A 19567-nucleotide genomic window follows, 5' to 3' on the forward strand; every position below is an offset into this window, starting at 1 on the left:
TCCTGTGCAGCCGCAAGGAGGAGTTTAGCAGCTTTCCCCTTCCATCTTTGATTAGGTGCAGCTGGTCTCGATGGCCAAACACGGGTGGGTAAACCCCGCTTAATCATAGCTTTGGTTTGTTACGAGAAGCCACTTAAAAGGTTTTGACAATTTATTTGTTAAATAAAAAAAATAAGATGAAAAAGAAGCCATAGTTTTATAAAGGATGAGGAGCTCTCTTCAGGCATTCGCCCTGGACATATGAAGGTGGAAGTGTGAAGAGGGATAGGGACATGCCTACAAACGATGGTTTGTTGAGGCTACCTTAGCTTCTCAGGCGTTTGGCATGGAACTGTAAGGGCAAAAGCATACAGAGTGTTGGGGGCATGTATGTCGGTTCCACCCCCAATACAGTGGTACCTCGGGTTACAAACACCTCGGGTTACAGACACTTCAGGTTACAGACTCCGCTAACCTGGAAGTAGTACCTCGGGTTAAGAACTTTACCTCAGGATGAGAACAGAAATCGCACGGCAGCAGCGGGAGGCCCCATTAGCCAAAGTGGTACCTCAGGTTAAGAATGGCTTCAGGTTAAGAACAGACCTCCAGAACGAATTAAGTTCGTAACCAGAGGTACCACTGTATTTCATGCATGCTTACTTTATCCTGCACCCCACCTTTGTATATTTGGCGCAGAGGGCTGAAGGCAGCCTTTAAGTACATTCGCCCACCCAGTTGTGTATTTGGATCTTCATTGGGAGCTATACTTCTACACGGTTTATTTTGTAAATTGCATTTCTATTCTGCCTTTTCCTCCAAGGAGCTCAAGGTTGGCCTACGTGGTTTCCGCCCCTCCTCATGTAACCCCCACGACAACCCTGTGAGGAGGCTTGTGAGCACATTCAGGCAAAGGTGTTATCAAACCCTCTTCAGGCTTTCGTGCTAAGTTTGCAAAAAGGTTGGGAGTGCAGCTGGTAAACCTGCATAGATATATCGCAGGTGGAGCACACACACCCATATCCCTTTACAGCAATTCTATGGACTTCCATTTCATGCGGCTCAATGTGGTGCCTTCCATGGTTCCAGTTACAGATAGGTAGCCGTGTTGGTCTGCCATAGTCAAAATAAAAAAAATCCTTCCAGTAGCACCTTAAAGACCAACTAAGTTATGTTACCAACATATGTGTATCTGAAGAAGTGTGCATGCACACGAAAGCTCATACCAAGAACTAACTTAGTTGGTCTTTAAGGTGCTACTGGAAGGAACTTTTTTATTTTGACTATGGCAGACCAACACGGCTACCTATCTGTAACTGGAGCAATTCTATGATTCTTCAGTCTTCACATGTCTATGTTAAATCCCCTAAGAGGGCTAGGGTTGTCTCAGGAAACCATAGTTAACACTAACAATCGTTTAAGGTTTGGATAACATGTTAACCCCACTAAATATAAGGGATCTCTCCCCTCAACCCTCCCCCCCCCGAAACTGCAACTCTCAGCCAAAGAGGGGAGGTTTAATTTCTCTGATCTAAACATGGACCCCCTGTGTATTTTTCCCCACTGTTCTCCAGTTTAAGCGCATTATTGACTGCTTTGCCTCTGTTTTAAATTAACATTCAGCGTTGATTCCTTTTGTTTTAAAGCTATATGCAGTGAGGTCTGCGCAACTTGTATGGGGAAGTGATTATATTGTTCGTTTGTGTGTGTGTCTGAATCAGATCGTCCAGCTGTGCCTGGAACACAGAGCTCCGGGGTCATTGCCTGTTGTTAATAATTATTGAAACTAGCAAATGTATTTTTAATTTCTCTTACTCTTTTAGTTTATTTATTGCTCAAAAAATGTATATGCCGCCCAATCATCCAAGCTTCAGCTTTGTTAACAATACTAACGATTAGCACAATAAAACCCAAACTGGTAAGCAGCAGAATAAAAAAATTAAATTATGCAAAAAGCAGAATACCTTCCACCATGGAATAAGACCAAATTTCGGGTATCACTTTAATAAGTCTCTGCCTGGTGCTGAAAATGAAAGAGTGATATGATAGGTAGACTCTTGGAAATGGGGTGCAAGGTCTGAAAAGGCCCTCTCTATGTCTCTTATTAGACCTCTTTTGTAACGCTTTATTTTGAAATCTTTAAGATAATATTAGTTTCTTGTTAGCTATGTTGCTTTGATTTGTATACTTTATCTTTGACTTTCTTCAGCAATGTTTTATTCTGGATGGTTTTATTCAATGTTTTGATGTGTTGTAAACCTAGAGTTTTTATTTACAATATAAAGTGACATAGAAATGAAATGAATAAATAAAAATAAAATCTATAAACTCCAAGAAACTTAAGATCTTGCTGCACAGAGCTGATCCACATTGTGAGTTCATTCATCTCTAAATGGGCTAAAGTACAAACAGGATTAGGTCCAAAAGCTAAAAATACAAATGTAAATTGCCTGATAATGGGTGTGGATAAGACATTCCTCCTATATATATAAAAAGTCCCTCTAGTAGACTGACTCATCTCTCCTTGTGGAGCAAGCAAGAAAGCATAGCTGATGAAAAGTGTGTCTCTGCCTTTGGTGAGTAAATAATCAAATGAGAAATGACTTGATTCCCTTCAATAGCAAGAACCACTCCTACAGACACAGTTAGGTTGTTTCCACTGGCCTTCCAAAAGTGGTGGAAAAGGGATGTAGGGAGGATGCTATGGGGCCCACACAGTTTGGGAGGTTAAAAATAGCTGTGTAATTAATGTGTGAAGTGTCATCGTGAGCACATGGCTTTGACAAGCATGAGTCACCTTGTAGGATTGCATTTAAACTTGGTAATGACTTCCCCTTGGCTTCCTCGGTTGTTGTGGAAGTTATGATAACCTCTGAAATGTAAACTTCATAATCTGTTGCTTAAGTTGCTTCACCTGTTGCAGGTGGAGTTAGTGGAGTTTGCAATATGCTCTGAGTCTGCTCTGCAGTTTAATGCATTTCTGGATCAGAGTCAACATCAAAAGTTTGATTGCTCTTGTAGCTAGGACCTAGCTCTCCATACAGAGTGCTGGCAAGAGGTTTCCGTTTCTCCCAGCCACACTTGTTCAAGAAGAAAAAGTGGAGGTGCCAAATAACTTGCTAGGATCCTGCATGTACCAGAGATAGCAGACTACTGAGTTTGCAATTGGGTTCAACATTTGTGGCAGAAGCCCTGTGCCTTTAATGGCTGCATGATGGAGACAGCTTCAAATGGTTCACCTTATCATGATTTCCCATAGCGTGAAAAATGCCACAGTTTACCTCTGAAAGTCAGTTGCTGGGGATCAACAGCAGAGAGGCCTTGTGGTCTTCCTGCAGGCAGCACTTATTTTTGTAACTATGGTTCAGTTGCTGATGTTCTGAACATCAGCGACTGAACCATAGTTACAAAAATAAGTGATTGCTCTCCACAGTGGTGAACCAGATGCTTCTGAGAAGCCCACCAGCTAGACCTGAGCACAATGGCAATGGCCCTTTCATGTTTCTCAGCATCTTGTATTCAGAGGGAAATTGTCCCTTGAACCGAGAGAGAGAGAGAGAGAGAGAGAGAGAAAGTATGTAACTGTCATGACTTGCATCCGCTGATTGCTTTAAAATGAGCTTAGAAAAATTCAAAGAAGATAAATAGAACTTAGTTTTATCTTCCTTGAATTTTTCTGTCTCTAATGAGCGTAGCAGTGAATCAAATGCTAGCAGAACATTGCCTCATCACTTGCTGACACCTCATCCTCTTCCTGCTCTGATTGGGGAGAATTAGTAACATGCCCTGCAGCCAGGAGCCTGAGATGGGAAGCTCCCATCTCAGGCACCTGTTAGTAAGGTAGATCGGGAGAGCATGGAAGGATTGGGCGGGGAAGGCAAGACTGACAACTTGAAATGTTCCACCAGTCAATTCAGTTGTGGCGGTGAGCTCCGGTTTCTGTGAATGTATCGCGCGAGCTTTGTTTTATAGCTGTCTTCGTGGTTTTGAAGGTATGTAACATCTCAGCTTGTCACTTGTATTTATTGTAGTCCTATCCGGACGCATTTAAATGGAAAGAGTCTCTTGAATTGTCTTGGCACCAAACTGAAATCTGATTTATATAAATCCTCCTCCATATGTTACCTGTGAACCAAGATACAGTACTTTTATCTGATTACAGGATGTATGCTTTGTTCAACAAGAATTTCAATGGAGAGGAAAAGGGGAAGGCCTGAGGTGTCCCTAATTGTTTCCAGGGTATTATAATGCTACTGAGCTCTGCTATACCAGTCTATGCCACGTATTATAGCCAGTCTGGGTAGAAATATATGGCTATAGCATGCCTTTTGTTTCTAACAGCCCCTGCATTTTATTATGGCGGTATATTTCAGTGGGTTATGTTTATCTCAAATATGTATAATGCCTGCTGACTTTAATATGGTGTAAACCTAGCACGCATGGAGACCCTGTGACTCTCCAGACTTCTCCTCATATGAACCTACCTGGCCCCTGAGATCATCACCTGAGGCCCTTTTTCTTGTGCCTCCTCTACAAGAGGTCCAGAGGATAGCAACATGAGAAAGGGCCCTTTTCTGCAGTGGCTCCCTGTTTGTGGAATACTCTTCCAAAGGCAGCTTGTCTGGCACCTTCCTTACATATCTTTAGGTACCAGGCGAAAATGTTTCTCTTTAACCAGACCTTTGGCTAGTTGCATGGCCTTTCAGATGTGTTTGTGGGAAGGGGATTATTTGTTTGTTTTTGTTTTATTATGTATTTTTATGTTGTGAATCGCCCCACAATCTTTGGATGAAGAGCAGTGTACCAATTAATAGTAATAGTAATAATAGTAATGTTGTTGGATTCCCGCTCTCATCAGCGTCAGCTGGCATGAGCAGTGGTTAGGAATTATGGGAGTTGTAGGCCAGTAACATCTGGAGGGTCACAGATTTCCTAGCCTTGGTGTAGTAGAGAAAGCACAAAGGAGGAAATCTAATGAGAGGTTTTCAGGACAACTTTGGGTTCAAACAAAACAAAATCTAATACTATTTGGGGCATATCTTAAGTGTAGCACTATTAAGAGATGTATGAATGTACTGTGAATTATAGAGCCATTAAATTTTGATTTATTAAATTATTTAAATGCATATATAAACTGTATAATATGTAAAAATCTCTAAGTCAGTCTTCCTCAACCTCAACCCTCCAGAGGTTTTGGCCTACAACTCCCATGATCCCTAGCTAACAGGAAGAGTGTTCAGGGATGATGGGAATTGTAGTCTCAAAACATCTGGAGGGCCGAGGTTGAGGAAGCCTGCTCTAAGTGGTGTATATGGTTATTTGGTGTGGTTCTGTGGAGGCTTTCTGAAGATAGATTTGGGTCAATCACTTTAAATCCAGTTCAGAATCAATCACAATGCTGTACCTTTACAATAAATGTAAACTAGACTGTAGAAAGGAAAACTGGTTTGGGGTGGGGTTTTCCCCATCAGTGGACTCTTTCTGTGAGGTAGGATTCTTGTGTTGGTGAATGGTTGTAAAATCTACCTCTGAGCTTGATCGATTGGAAAAGGGAAAGTTGGGTTAGCTTAGTTGGTAGAACATGAGACTCTTAATCTAAGGGTTGTGGGTCTGGGCAAAAGATCCCTGCACTGCAGTGGGTTGGACTAGATGACCCTAATGGTTCCTTCCAACTCTACAATTCTGTGATTCTGTAATATGCCAGAAGCTTCAAACTGATCTGAATAATGCAATAATGGTCTTTAAAAGTGTTTGGGTTTCATAGTTGCTGTATGCAACTTTTGTTTGGTGTCTGCTTTGAGTGGTTCAGCACCTGGTTTGGTGTTCTGAAGGCTATTGCCGAATGGCTTTTTTTACTGTTCCTGTGAGAACAAAAATATGGTGGGCTCAGCACTTGCACTTTGATTTTTCATATTATTATTTTTTGAAAATTCCATCCTCTGCAACATGTTCATATACTGTTTTCTATGGAATGAGAGGAACCATTTGGACATTTCCTGCCTCGCCCCACCCTGCTTTTTGGCTAACAGGCCATGTTTTGTTCTGTCATCATATTTAATTTCCAAATCTGTGAAACGGAGTATAAGCCCAAAGGTTGGCCTGTTTTCTGGAGCAGTAGAAGCAACTTGAAGGCTTTACAGGCTCTACATTTGGGAAATAATCATATTACTTGCTTTTTGCATACAGAAATTAAATACAGAAAAGTATTTAGTTGGGGCAGAAAATAATAATCTGGCTGTAGAAGAGGAATTGGGAGCCGTTAGGCAACTGTGAAATTGGGGGCAAGTTTTAAACACAGGAGTTGCTAAACAAAAACAGATTGTCTAGGGTGACTGTGGAGAAACTGAAGATCAAGGAGACCTGAACAGGTCTGTCTGTTGTGTGATGCTGAAATATTGTGACAGAGCACCCATACCTACTCCTCCAGGTGTTATATTGGATGATAGATAGCCTTGCTACCTGTCACCCCATTCTTAAACTTTGATTTCCAAATTAGACTCACACTATTTCCTTTTTTAAAAAATATGACACACATCCAAAAATTGTAGAGAACTTGGAGTCCTATATGATTAATTTTTCTACTGTCAGATCAGTGGTCCTTTTATCCCAGCCTGGTAGATGCTGACCAAGTCACAGGGCAGGGGTTGAAACGTGAGACCCTGCTTAAGTGGAAATGCCAGGGATGGCTCCTTTTTGCAAGCAAAGCAAGTTGTAGCCTGCACCTGCCATGACCTAGCCCAGGGAACTGGATCTTGAGGAGAGAACCCTGTCCTAGGTATCTGTATACACTCCTTAGAAGTAGTTCCACACCCCGTGGACCCGAGGAAATAAGGCTTCATTGGAATTCTGTGAGTAACTTTTGAGAATCAAACCTTTCCGGTTTCCGGTTTTGAAACTTGATGTGGCTGGGTTTCTGTTTCTTTGGCAATAGAAGGTAGGAGGCAGATGGTTATTGAATCACCTGGTTTAATTCAAGGTGTCTGTTCTCCTAATTTCATATGGTGTTGGGAAAAGCTAAACAGTTCTTACTTCATAGTCAGTGTCTGGTGCCCGCTATTTGTAAAACGGGCAAGGAAGTTTATCCCAGGTCCAGTTAGGGGCGGCAGTGTGTTTCCTTTCTCTGCAAGCACATCACTTAGCTTTCTTCTTTGGCACAGTTTATGAAATACAGGGAAGATAATGCAGTCATTAAGACAATACTTGCCTATCCAGCCTGTTGTTGGTAGCTTTGGAACTCTGTCTGCTTTACGTACTCTGCTCCTTATGCAGAAAAAGAGCACACCATAAATGTTTTGCTAGCACTTCACTGAAGTGAGATGCTTTGGATTCACCAACAACTGTGGCTGTGTTCCCATAGCTTTCTCCTGGAGTGATGGAATCAATGGTCAGGTTGAGGACCTTGTTTTCTGTACAGTGTATATATAAACCCTGTGCCCCTTGTGTGGAAGACCATGCTACCACGTCCTCACAAAAAATGCTTTTATCGATATATTTTGCTTGGAGAAGAGACGTTTAAGAGACCATCTTCTAATATTTCAAGGACTAGGACCTGGACCAAGGGCTTCAAATTTCAAGAAGGAACGCTGTAGTTAAACATTAGGAAGAGCTAATGACAAGGGAACGGGCAGCCTTGAAAGGCGATGGACACTTTCAAAATACGTTTTTAAGCAGAGGCTGGATGGACATTGATTAGGGCTGCATATTTCCTGTATCAGCAAGATGCTCAACCTTTGTGGTCCCTTGTCACTTTACGAACTGTTGAAAGTGTTCTTGGCTTTTCTAGTTCTTCCAAAATGGGGGGCGGAATGGAAGGCCGTTTTGGGCTATGGATGTTTTGAGCTCTGTATACTTCAGGGTGCTTTGCAGTGGGTGGATGAGAGATGTTCAGGATTGGTGTGGTGTTTTTTTAAGGCACGGCCTCACTCTTGAGGTTCTCTTTTGTTTACATTTTTGTGGAATGACTTGTCCTTGTGGCTGCAACAGTGGAGCCGAGGCTCCTGCTAGGTGTTAATGTCTGGAGCCCAAAGGCAAAATAGCTGTATGACAATATAACCAAAGACTCATCTAGTCCAGCTTCATGTTCCCGCCATAACCAACCAGATGCTTGTGGAAAGGCCATAAGCAGGATCTCTGTTGGCAGTTCTGGAGGAAGATAAGTGTTGTTATTCAACTGTCCTTCTTTTCTTGCCTGTGCAACATACTCCCTTTCTTGAAGTTCCCAATCACCAGCCCCTATCTATTCTGTAGACACGAGGGCAAAGTGATGCCCATGTTTCCGTAGACATGAGGGAATAGTGATGCGGTCCCATGTTGCACACCTTATCAAGTAAACTGTGCTCCCTTCTTGGGGTTTATATGCTAGTGGTGTTGCCGTTGGCTCCTGAACTGGAGCTGCATGTTCTGATGTTCATTGGGAACGGAGAAGTCATCTGTAGGTGTCTCAACTGATGGAATAAAAATGGCAGTGTTTTTACTTAAGCATGGCATTACTGCGTTGTGTGTGGTGGAACTGACTTCTGAGTGTCGCTACTCTTCCCGGCACTTCTTCAACTCTCCTTATTTTTGCTCCTTTCTGTGCACTGTTGGTATTGTGTTACTGTTCCATCAACGGTACCCAACACCAGGAGAAATCTGCAGCGCCAGGGTAACATTATGTTCAGCCAGTGCAATGGAATGCATTTGGAATTCTATTCTGTTCCCTGCCCAGCAGGTGCCTCTCAATGACAGGCTCTCTGTGTTAGCAGGGTATGCTCAGAAGAACAAATACATGCTTCTGCGATCGCTGCTCCAGTGCCTTTACAATTATTATTATTCATGACATTAGCTTTCTGGCTGAAGTGTGCATCATAATGCAGAGGTGTTAATGAAAGTACTCGAGCTATTTGAGCGAGCACTAACTTGTCTGTTTTAATGGTTCTCAATAGCAAGTGTGTGTGTGTGTACACACCGTGTATATATATATATAGCTATAGCGCATAAGCCACAGCAGCATTTCTGTAGCACTGCTGAAATGACTTGACAATAACGTAAGTGTAGCCTTTGGCTTTTTGTATTGCATATTAAGTCTTTTTTTTTTCCTTTTGAGAGGTACACTGAAGACTCCTTTTGTAAATGGGGAGCCAAATTTTCATAAAGAATGTTTTCATACTTCCATCTCATGCTATAAATCCAAGCAAGGGAGGAGCTCATAAGGCTTTAGGCAACTTTGTGTGCCAGCTCTTAAACTCCATATCCTCTCACTATAAGGACCCTGATGGCTTGTTTTGTAATTATTATTCAGTTTTAGGCAGCATGGAAATAATAAAAATAAATGAAAATGGAACTGCAGGGGCCCTCTTCAAGGTGTGATCATGCAGTGGCCATTGACCTGTTGCTGCCCCCATGGTTATATGTCTTCTCTTGACCCAGTCCTTCATATCAATACATTAGTCATGGGTTAACGCTATAGTCAGTGTTCAAAACTCCCATTGTTCAAAACTAGGTGCATTTTGCGACAGGGAATTTCATTAGTGTGGGATGTTTCTGAGCTCTGGGCGCAGTACTGCGCCTAAGATTTCAGATTGAAACTGCAAAGTTCAAGGAAAGGAGGTCCTTTTTCTGCCTCCCCACTTCCAGTTACTCTCTGAAGACTGGAGAATAGACCTTCTGAAAAATATTTGGTGGGTGGGCAGGGGAAGGACTAGACTATGTGAAAAAGGAACATAGTATTTTAGTTACAGTTCATTCATTTTCAGCTTTGTATTCTTCTTATTAGAAAGCGTGCCTAGACATTCCATTGTTGCGCCCATAACCTAGGTTTAAGGTGCCATTTAGCTCCTAGCTTTCGTATCTCAGTTTTTAACACTGGCTGTAGCTCAGTGGTAGCTCGTATGCTTTACATGCACTGGGTTTCTCTGGTTCAATTCTCAATTGGCCCTGTTCAGTCCTGAATTCAATCCCTGGCCTCTACACCTCTGTTCTTCTGAAGTTGTGATTATGCATTTTTATAGTTTGTACTGGTTGGTTGACTGTAATAAATATTTGATTTGCTGCATACAGAACAACATAGGCAACAAGCTAAGAGCTAACAATCATAGAAGGTCTAAGAGATATGGCCACATCCAGACAGACTGCTACCTTAATAATTATAATAATATTTATACCCATCCCATCTGGATGGGTTGCATGCAAAGCGCTGAACAATAACTTATTCCTCAAAGCATTTAGAAGAGTGAATGCATTGTCACTTTTTAAAATTTTGCTTTTTTCTGTTAATAGTATCTGTTATTGTGGTGGTAGTGGTGGTTTTAATGTACAGTACATCTTGTGCATGTTAAGAAATATTTTCAACAATGATCTATTAGAAAAAGCTGTGTCATTAGCCCTAATCTTCCATTTTGATCGTTAAGTATTCTGGGGTTTTTTGACAGTCTGACAGAGAGGGGGAAATCCTTCCACCCTTTTTTCCATTCAAGGTTGGCCACACAATGGAAGCTTCACCTTCAGGCAGGACCTCATCATTGTAGGAACGCTAACTCTCTGCAGCACTTGACTTCATGCAATTAGCTTCTCAATCTTTGCACTGCTTTAGGCTTTTTAAATTAAGAGTTTTGCTCTCACTTTTATAAACCTGCTGTAGTAATTAGCCTGCCTTTTTATATTAGGTACCAGATTGGTGTGTCAAATCTAATATCGTGAGAATTAAAACATGAAAGCCTTTGGAGATGAGACAGAGTCACAGAGAGGATATTTCTGACAATTGGCCTGTGGTTCAGAGTGGTCAGAAATGAGGCGGGGTTTTTTAAAGTGACTATTAATGACAGCCGGAACAGACTTTCATTTGATAACATGGACTCGTATCTCATTTTTGCACCATTTCATGGTATTTGGAAGCAAGTTAAATAAAGGAGATGGATACTGGAGAGGTATTGGCACACCATCTTCAGACTTCGACATCCAGAATCACATTATTAGTGAATGAGGTTGGACTCGCCTAGGGGTTGTTGGGACGGTGTCTGTAGGGGCTCTTGCACCCATAGAGGTCTTTCCTGGTGCCTTCTGGGTTCCCTCCCTACTGAAATTGGGCTTAAAAGAAGTTTTTTATTGTAGCCAGTAGAACATGTGATATGCCCTTTGTTGCAATGTGTGTTTGGTGCCCATGGCAACTATCCAGTTTGTAAATGTGCCCCTAGGCCCGAAATGTTTGATGACACCAGGACAGTATATGTGAAACTCACTGGGTTACTTTGGGCAGTCATAATTTTTCAGCCCTAGTTACTTCATAGCCTATTATTATTATTATTATTATTATTATTATTATTATTATTATTAACTACTTTTATTTTTACTTGTGTCACATTGCGAATATTAATATCTATACAGTGGTACCTCGGGTTAAGAACTTAATTCGTTCTGGAGGTCTGTTCTTAACCTGAAACTGCTCTTAACCTGAAGCACCACTTTAGCTAATGGGGCCTCCCACTGCCACCATGCTGCTGCTGCTGCACGATTTCTGTTCTCATCCTGAAGCAAAGTTCTTAACCCGAGGTAATATTTCTGGGTTAGTGGAGTCTGTAACCTGAAGCGTATGTAACCCGAGGTACCACTGTATTGATAATACAAGATACCCATAAAAATATGACAATGATGTGAAAGAAGACAAATTAAATATTGACTAAATGTATTCAGATTAATTGTCTGTTCAGTTTAGTACCAAATATATTGCTATAGTATTCAGACTGCTAGCCTAGATTGCTGTTTAGTGTGGAAGGAGGGAGAGGGGAAAACCATCTCTGCAAGATGGCACAACACTCTGTGAAGGGGATTAAATTAAGCAGCCGCAAGTATATCGAGCCACACTTTTCTGGTGAGGGGGGAAGGCAGAGGTGCTGCACTGGGATATAAGAAATGTTGCAGTGTCCGCTCTAGATAAGAGTCAGTAGATTTTGCTCACAAGCTGCTGCTACAGCCCTGGGTCAAAGGCACTGTGATGTAACCAGGAAAACATTGCCAAGGAAGCAGCCTTATACAAACTTACTTGGGAGTAAGTCCTCTTGAATTCAGGGTGACTATTTCTGAGTAGACACAGCGCGAGTCTTAATTTATCGCACGGATAAGGGTTCCTAATCTTTTTTTGTCACTGACTCGCATTGTTTGCATCAATTTAGGGCTGTGACCTAATTCAAGATGCTGTATATTGATTAATTGACTTGAGTCTGAATTTATCTGCCTATGATTAAACAAGAGTGTGCCTCCGGAGGGTGGCAACACGAGAACTGGCCTGTTCCACAGCGGCTCCCCATTTTGTGGAATGTTCTCCCCAGGGAGTTTCATTTGGCATGGCACCTCCATTATATATCTTTAGGCACCAGGCAGCAATGTTCCTCTTCAACCAGACCAATACTCTGTGGTGTTTGGGGAAGCGTTTTTGTTTTGTTTTGGCTATTTATTATGTGCTTTTACCCTGTATTTTTTATCCTGTGGACCGCTCTGAGATCTCTGGAATGAATGGCAGTATATAAATTTATTTATTTATTTATTTAATAATAAACACCAAAATTCTTTGTGGTGCAGCTCCCCATTATCTTCTGGAATGCCCCTCGCAAAGCTACGCTTCTTCTGATGCCCTTCTCCAAGTCCCACCTCTGAGGGAGGCTTGGAGGGTGATGGCAAGGGAAGAGGACTTTTTCAACTGCGGATTTTCATCTGTGTTAAGCCCATGGGTATAGCCAAGGGGGTGACAGGCGAGGCAGCTGCCCCAAGATCAATTAAAACCATAGAAATACTTCACTAACTGACCACTCCCATCTGTTCTGCCCCCCTAATAAAAGTACTGCTCCCCTAATGAAATTCCTGGCTACACCCATGCTGAAAGCCCTCCCTAAAAATTTATGTCAACTTGATTCCAATATTTCAAATTTTGTTTGAAGGCATCATGATATCAATATGCTGTCTGCCCACTAGGGGCGGTTAAGTCTGCTTATTCATGCTTCTCAGCAGGTGGTGCCAAAATACTTAGCATGTTATGTCACTGTCTGCATTTTCCTCCAGAACAATTACATCTGAATCTAAAAATTGTTTCAACACAGTGGGACAGAGATCATGATGTTGCACACTCCAGAATTGTGTTGGTTGAAGATAATTTGTGGCTGAAGAGTTTATTGCTGGCATATAATAAAGCCCTAAACAACTTGGGACCAGCTTTCCCCATTCCCTCTCTGGTTGATCTCTCAGGTCTCCCAGTAAGGCCTTGCTGACTATACCACAGTTGGCAGGATGCCATCTTGCACCTTCTTAGAAGGGGAGCTTCTCAGTAGCGGCACCCACTCTCTGTTTCATCCTCCCACGTGCTGTTTGTAAGATTCACCACAGTGCTCTGTTCTGTTGTTTGCTGATATTTTACTTAATGTTCTATTTTTATTCTTTAATGTTGTTCGTACACATGTGTTTAATGGTCATTTCTGTTTCATATATACCGTTTTGGCTCTAGGAGGGGAATAGAGGTCTCCTAACAACTGTCGGAACCCTTAACACACTACAAGCCCCCACGTTTATTTGGGGGAAGCAATGTCTGCTTAAAGTGGCATCGCAGTGCTGTAAATGCATGTTGTGAATGGTGGCCTACAACTCCCATCATTCCAGACCATTGGCTGGTGCTGATGGAAGTTGGAGTCCGACAACATCTGGAGGTCCCTGCAGCTGGAGGCTACCTGTGCTTTAGTATGTTGTACAGATCTAGCTTTGATATATTTCAAAACTGCATTGGCAGAGCTATTAGAACTTACATCAAAGCAAGAATGCTTGCATCCTTTTTCTTTTTAAAATCAAACTAACTTGGATGCTATACACTTCCTGTGATAGTCAAAATAAAAAAATTCCTTCCAGTAGCACCTTAAAGACCAACTAAGTTAGTTCTTGGTATGAGCTTTCGTGTGCATGCACACTTCTTCAGATACACTGAAACAGAAGTTGCCATATCCTTCTATATAGTGAGAAGGTGGGGAGGGGTATTACTCAGAAGGGTGGTGGGAATGGGAGATTGGCAGATAGCTGAGATGAGCCTGTTGACGACTCTTAACGACTGTAATAGGTCTTACAGGAAATGGCAAGGGGTGAGAAGGTGAGAAATTCACCTTCCCTTCCACCACCTTTCTGAGTAATACCCCTCCCCACCTTCTCACTATATAGGAGGATATATAGAAGGATATGGCAACTTCTGTTTCAGTGTATCTGAAGAAGTGTGCATGCACACGAAAGCTCATACCAAGAACTAACTTAGTTGGTCTTTAAGGTGCTACTGGAAGGAATTTTTTTATTTTGACTATGGCAGACCAACACGGCTACCTATCTGTAACTTCCTGTGATAGTACTTGATTCACATTGCCAGCATTTAGTGTAGGCTTGCTTGGTGCAAATCAACAACGAAAGAAAACGGGTAAGCATGAGGGTATTGTATATCAAAATTATAAAGTCTCTGAGGCTGTTTGATTGGCTCATCATTGGATGTACGTATACAAGAAAGAAGAAGGTAGCATTTGCATATGTCTATCAGGACTGGGCAGCCTTCAGGCTTCCAGGATCTACCCAGGTCCACCAACTAGAGCAAGGTGCAAGATAGTGGCTTGGGGTGGGCAATTAAGGAGCAGAGCATCTGTGAGCACATGCTCAATCCAGGAATTTGTTTTCGGTATCAGAACTGAGCTCACAGTCCTGCCCCACTGCTTTCCCTTCAACCTTTCTCTAGCTCAGCAACCTCCTTCATAAAGGGATTTCTTGCTACTGTAGAAAAGGGATCAGAAAGCCTTGCTGATCTGTTGCAAACCATCTGGAGACCTATTGGTTGATGCTTATCTACTTTCTGCTCACCCCAATTCATATCACTTGCATCACATTCTCATTCTCACACATCACATTCTTTGGGAGAGGCGATCCATTGTCATAGCTCCCTTGCCAATATGCTTGTCCAGCTCCTCCATTGTCTCTGAAGACAGACAGGTACCAAATAACAACAACAACAACATCTGAGCCTAGGGGTGGCTTCATGAGAGTCTTGGTAGCCATGACAGAGACACTCTGCCCCTTTTCAGGGAATTATTCTTGGGAAGGCTTGCAGCTCGTTTCACTTCAGCCAGCACAAGGAACCCCCACGGGATGGGAAGGCTCACTGGGGAGGCTGCTATCCTATGAATTCATGGGAAGTGACATTACCAGGGTCCTTACATCTACCAGAAGACAGGAAACTTTTCAGTGGTGAGTTAGAAGCTGCTGAAATGGCACACAGGGAAGGTGTCACTGGGGTTGAGGAATGTGCACCTTATAACCTAACTCCCACCCTCCATGGGCTTGTCACAAAGAGAGAGCCTCCTTTAGCAGCCTAAAAGAATAGCCGTCAACACGACGTCTGTGGCTGCCTGCTTATTTTTTCTTCCTTGTTCTATGGCTTCTGCTGCCATGGCCACCAATTCTCCCTTTAGATAGCCTCATAATGTGCTCTGATTTTTCTCGTATCCCAACCTCTGCTGGATATCTGATGTCTTTCCTCCCCTCCTTTCCAGCTGCCCAGAAAAACAACTCTAATTAATGAGAAGTAAATAGCACTAAAGCACAGCTGTACCATAGTTTCGCTAGGATGAAACATGCTAACGTGAGTCTTGTGGTCTTTCTTCTGTGTACCAGAAGCAGTGCTGCAGGAGAGGGCAGTTTTCTCTGCAGTTGTGGGAACTGCATTGACATGTGCTCCATGTCTAATAAAAGATGCTACGCAAATTTTGACCTGTTCTCCTCATTTTTTCCCCCTCAATTGGCTCTTAAATAGCTTTTTTATTTAGACCTTGAACAGGGAACGCCTCAGAGCTAGGCTAATGAATCATTCAAATAACTCTAATGTGTTGGCAGGTCCTTGCCAACCTGTTTCACATTCTGTTCTCCCGCCATGAATTAAAGAAACGATGCAAAAGTCTTTCCATGGGTATGAAAACTGATATACAGCTTTCCTGCGATCCAGCCTTGGTGGGTTTTGCTGTTGGGCAGTTACATCATAAACTACATTGCAACTCAGAATGTCTTACTTCAGGTGATGGGAACTCAATACATGCTTTGTGGGGGAATTCTTTGGTAAATGAGCAAACAGAATCTTGTTTTGGGGAAAAGATGTTCATACTGTCCCCTCTGGGACTGGCATTAGTCATTACATTCACAGTTGTTATGGCTATTTGTTTCAATTTGGCGCTTGTCTAGGTAGCTCCTGCCAACATTGTCACTTAATATGGTCTTTTACATGCAAGACGAGAATTATTACTACTTGTCCAAGTAGTATTTTTAGCTACTGCCCGTGATGCTATCTTGCATTTTCTTTGGCTAAGAGAGGCTATTTCAATGGAGAGGTTCAAACATTCCAGTTCAGGCGTAATGTCTCTGGCTTAATAGTTTATTAAGTTGGCTGCAAGCACTGAGTTTGCTAACCTCTGCCTTGGCACTTGCTTGACCCTACACCCTACAGCACACTTTGCTTCATCGATCCTGATGTGTTTAAACCACAGTTTCCCATTTTTGGATGGAACAGGGGAACTGCATCTTTGATTCAACTGTGAGTTTAGAACAACCCGTAATCTAAAACCATGGTTTGCTCCTGGCTCGTTCTAGCACTATAGCTTAAATAAACAACAATTTGCAGAATTTCAGTATATTCCAGGGAACTGTGGTTAGTTTAAAAGAGGAGTGGATGCTCCCAATTCCCTCCTGGTATATGAATGAGAGGAAGGGGAAGAACATGAGTCTGAGTTTCACGACAGTCAGGGCACAAAGAGGGAAGCTACATTGGATCTGGTACATTGTCTTATTTGTTTATATATAACTATCAATCTGAAAAGGGGTCTGCGGCTGGCCAGTTCCCTTTTATAATTCAAAGAGTTGAGAAGTGAAGGTTGGGTGCATGGCGTAGACAATGGAGAAAGGGTATAGGAAGCTGCCTTGTACCAGATATGCTTATTTGTCCATCTAGCCCATTAGTGTCTACTTAGAATGACCATGGCTGTCCAGGGTCTTGGGCAACTGCTACTTAATCCTTTTGCCTGGCCATGGCAGTGACTGAATCTGAGACCTTGTGCAAATTGTGTGCTCCCCTACTAAATTATGACCCCACCTCTATAACCATAACCATGTCAGGGAGATGCGAGACAAAATGTCTTTCTCAAGGCCACCCCATGGAACCCCATGGCTGTGTGAGAATTTGACCCCATCTCTATCCAGTCTAAATCCAGTATGCCACACTGGAAGCAGCAGCTCAGTGCATCGGTAGCAGACACTTGATAATGCATGGACCTTTCATCCCTGTGCCACATCTGCCTGCTTCATTCATGGTACTGTTAGAATGCCAAATATGGCGTTACACGACCTGCCTTCACCTTCTGCGTCAGGTCACTGAGTTGTTGCTGTTGCTGTTGTTTTGCTTGCTGCTGCAATTCGTCTCTTCCCTTTCTTGCCCTGGTTTTTCCGGGATCGAACTACTCGCTTAGGGAAAATGCTCGTGCTAGATTTTATGTGCACCTGTCTCAGAGAGGATCGGTGCCTCCTGGCTTCTATGAATTTGAAATATTATGTCGAGCCCAGTCTGCACAGAGCTGGTCTCCGGGCATGCTGCTGCTTTTTATAGTACTGCATTTGGGCCATCTGGGATCCATTTACCAAATGTATTCCTTTTATGTCTTCTGCTTTATCTTTTGAAAATAGTGTTCCTTGCTCAGTTCTCTCCCCCCGCCCCCACCTTGCATTTTGCTATGCGATGGCTTTCTCCATCAGATGGGTCCTTCCCCAATTATACAGTTGAACTGAATGGTCATCCAAGCATGTTTTGCAACCCCACCTTGTTTTATAATCTGTAATAGTGACCTTAAAAAACAAACAAAAAACCCTCTGGGTTGTGGGTGTTCCTGCGCCAACAAAAGCAGAAGTTTGGAACCAAAGGAAGTAGAATACTGCTGTTGGAGTCGTTTGCGGGCAAATCTTTTAACACATCTGCATCTGTGATTCAGAACAATCAAAAAATTTCCACTGAGAATTGGAATGGCAGAGAAACCATGGAAAGAAAGAAGGCTGTGGCAAAGGAACCACTAGGAGTATCCATGCCAGAAAGAATAGAGTGTATTAATGCCTCACTTCTGACTTCTGCAAATCTTGCCCAGCCTTGCTCCTTCCCACACCTTCCATCATTTACTAGCAACTGCAAGGACAGATGCTTTTTAAATTGAGTGCCTACCAGATTTAGATCTCTCACTTGCCTGCTGCCACAGATAGAACGAAATCAAAGGGGAATCAGAATCTAAATTGTGTAGAATTAAATAAGCTTTTGAGAACAAATGCAGCTTAGAGTTAGGGAGGTACTGTAGCCACAAGTGTACATTTCGTTTGCACCTATGGTGCTTTAAACATTTGTATGCTAATTGTAGTTGTGCTGTGAAAAAAGAACAAAGATGTGCTCTGGTACACGAATGACTTGTCAAATAATGTTTGTTATGCCAGAGTATTGCAACATGTTGCCCTCCAAATGTTGTACTACAAATTCCATCATCCCTGGCCATTGGCCATGGTGGATGGGGCTGATGGGAGTTGCAGTTAAAAACATCTGGAGGCCACCAGCTTGGGGAAGGTTGCCTTCTACCAGTGGCCATTTTGGACATCACATTTTGTTTTTCAATTTGAGCACCTTCTGGTATTTACCAATATACTTCTTCAGACCCCACTGCAGCAAGTAAAACCTTGGGATTGGGATAAAGCCAGAGCCTCCAAGGAATCTCTCGGGAATAAACAATAGCAAAACTTGCCACCCTCTGATAATGAACCTTTCTCACAATTCTGGGGGGGAGTGGGGGGGGGTTGGCAGGTTTGCTATGTCATGATAGCTCTGCTGCCTTCATTTCTGTGTGCTGTAGTGTCAGAAAAGGAGAGAATTAAATCTGTGTTCCAAGTCCCTCTCTAAATTTAGACATCCTTAAAAGTTTCAGAGGGGAAAATATCTTCAGTGCCTCCAAAGCTGGTTTTGAAATCGAGGGAAATATACTCGACGTTGCCAGATTTTGCAGTCATCCTGGAGGCTTGTGAAACACAGTTATGCCAAACATTTCAATCTGGAGATGTAACAAAGCTGTTGACATGTGCCTGGGTTATTGAAGGGTATTTCTGACTGTTGCCATGAGGACTGACGAAGCAGGGAACAAAAATATTGTCGCCTTTTCTTTTTTTCTTTTTTGCAAATAAAGGGTAGTCTTGCGCTGCTATCTTTCTGGCAGAACTCTGGAAGGACGGCAGTAAATGCTGTGGTTACAACGGTTTCCACAGTGGTCTCTGAATGTCAGATGATATAAATCTCTTCGGTTGCGAGCAATAGAAACCAATATTTCACCAGCATCTGTTTTGCTGGTGGAAGAGAAACCCAGCCTCTGTTAATGGTGTGCAGCCACAAATTCATGCACGTTGCAAGATTTGTGCCTAAAGCAGGGGGGTTGTTGTGGTGTGTTGTGCTTCGCTTTTCTAGATCGGGCTATGCTACTGGAATACATCAGCCATACAGAAAAGTTAATTATTAAGACGTGATAATAAGACAGTGGGGCACCTCTGT

General features: G+C 42.5%; 1 protein-coding gene across 3 annotated transcripts in view; it reads left to right on the forward strand.

Moving 5' to 3' along the window:
* Positions 1–19567, forward strand: part of MITF (melanocyte inducing transcription factor) — a 141035-nt gene that overhangs the window by 13669 nt on the left and 107799 nt on the right. The window lies entirely within an intron of this gene.

The sequence above is a fragment of the Podarcis bocagei genome, assembly GCF_964188305.1.
Source record: "Podarcis bocagei genome assembly, chromosome: 2".
NCBI lineage: Eukaryota > Metazoa > Chordata > Lepidosauria > Squamata > Lacertidae > Podarcis > Podarcis bocagei.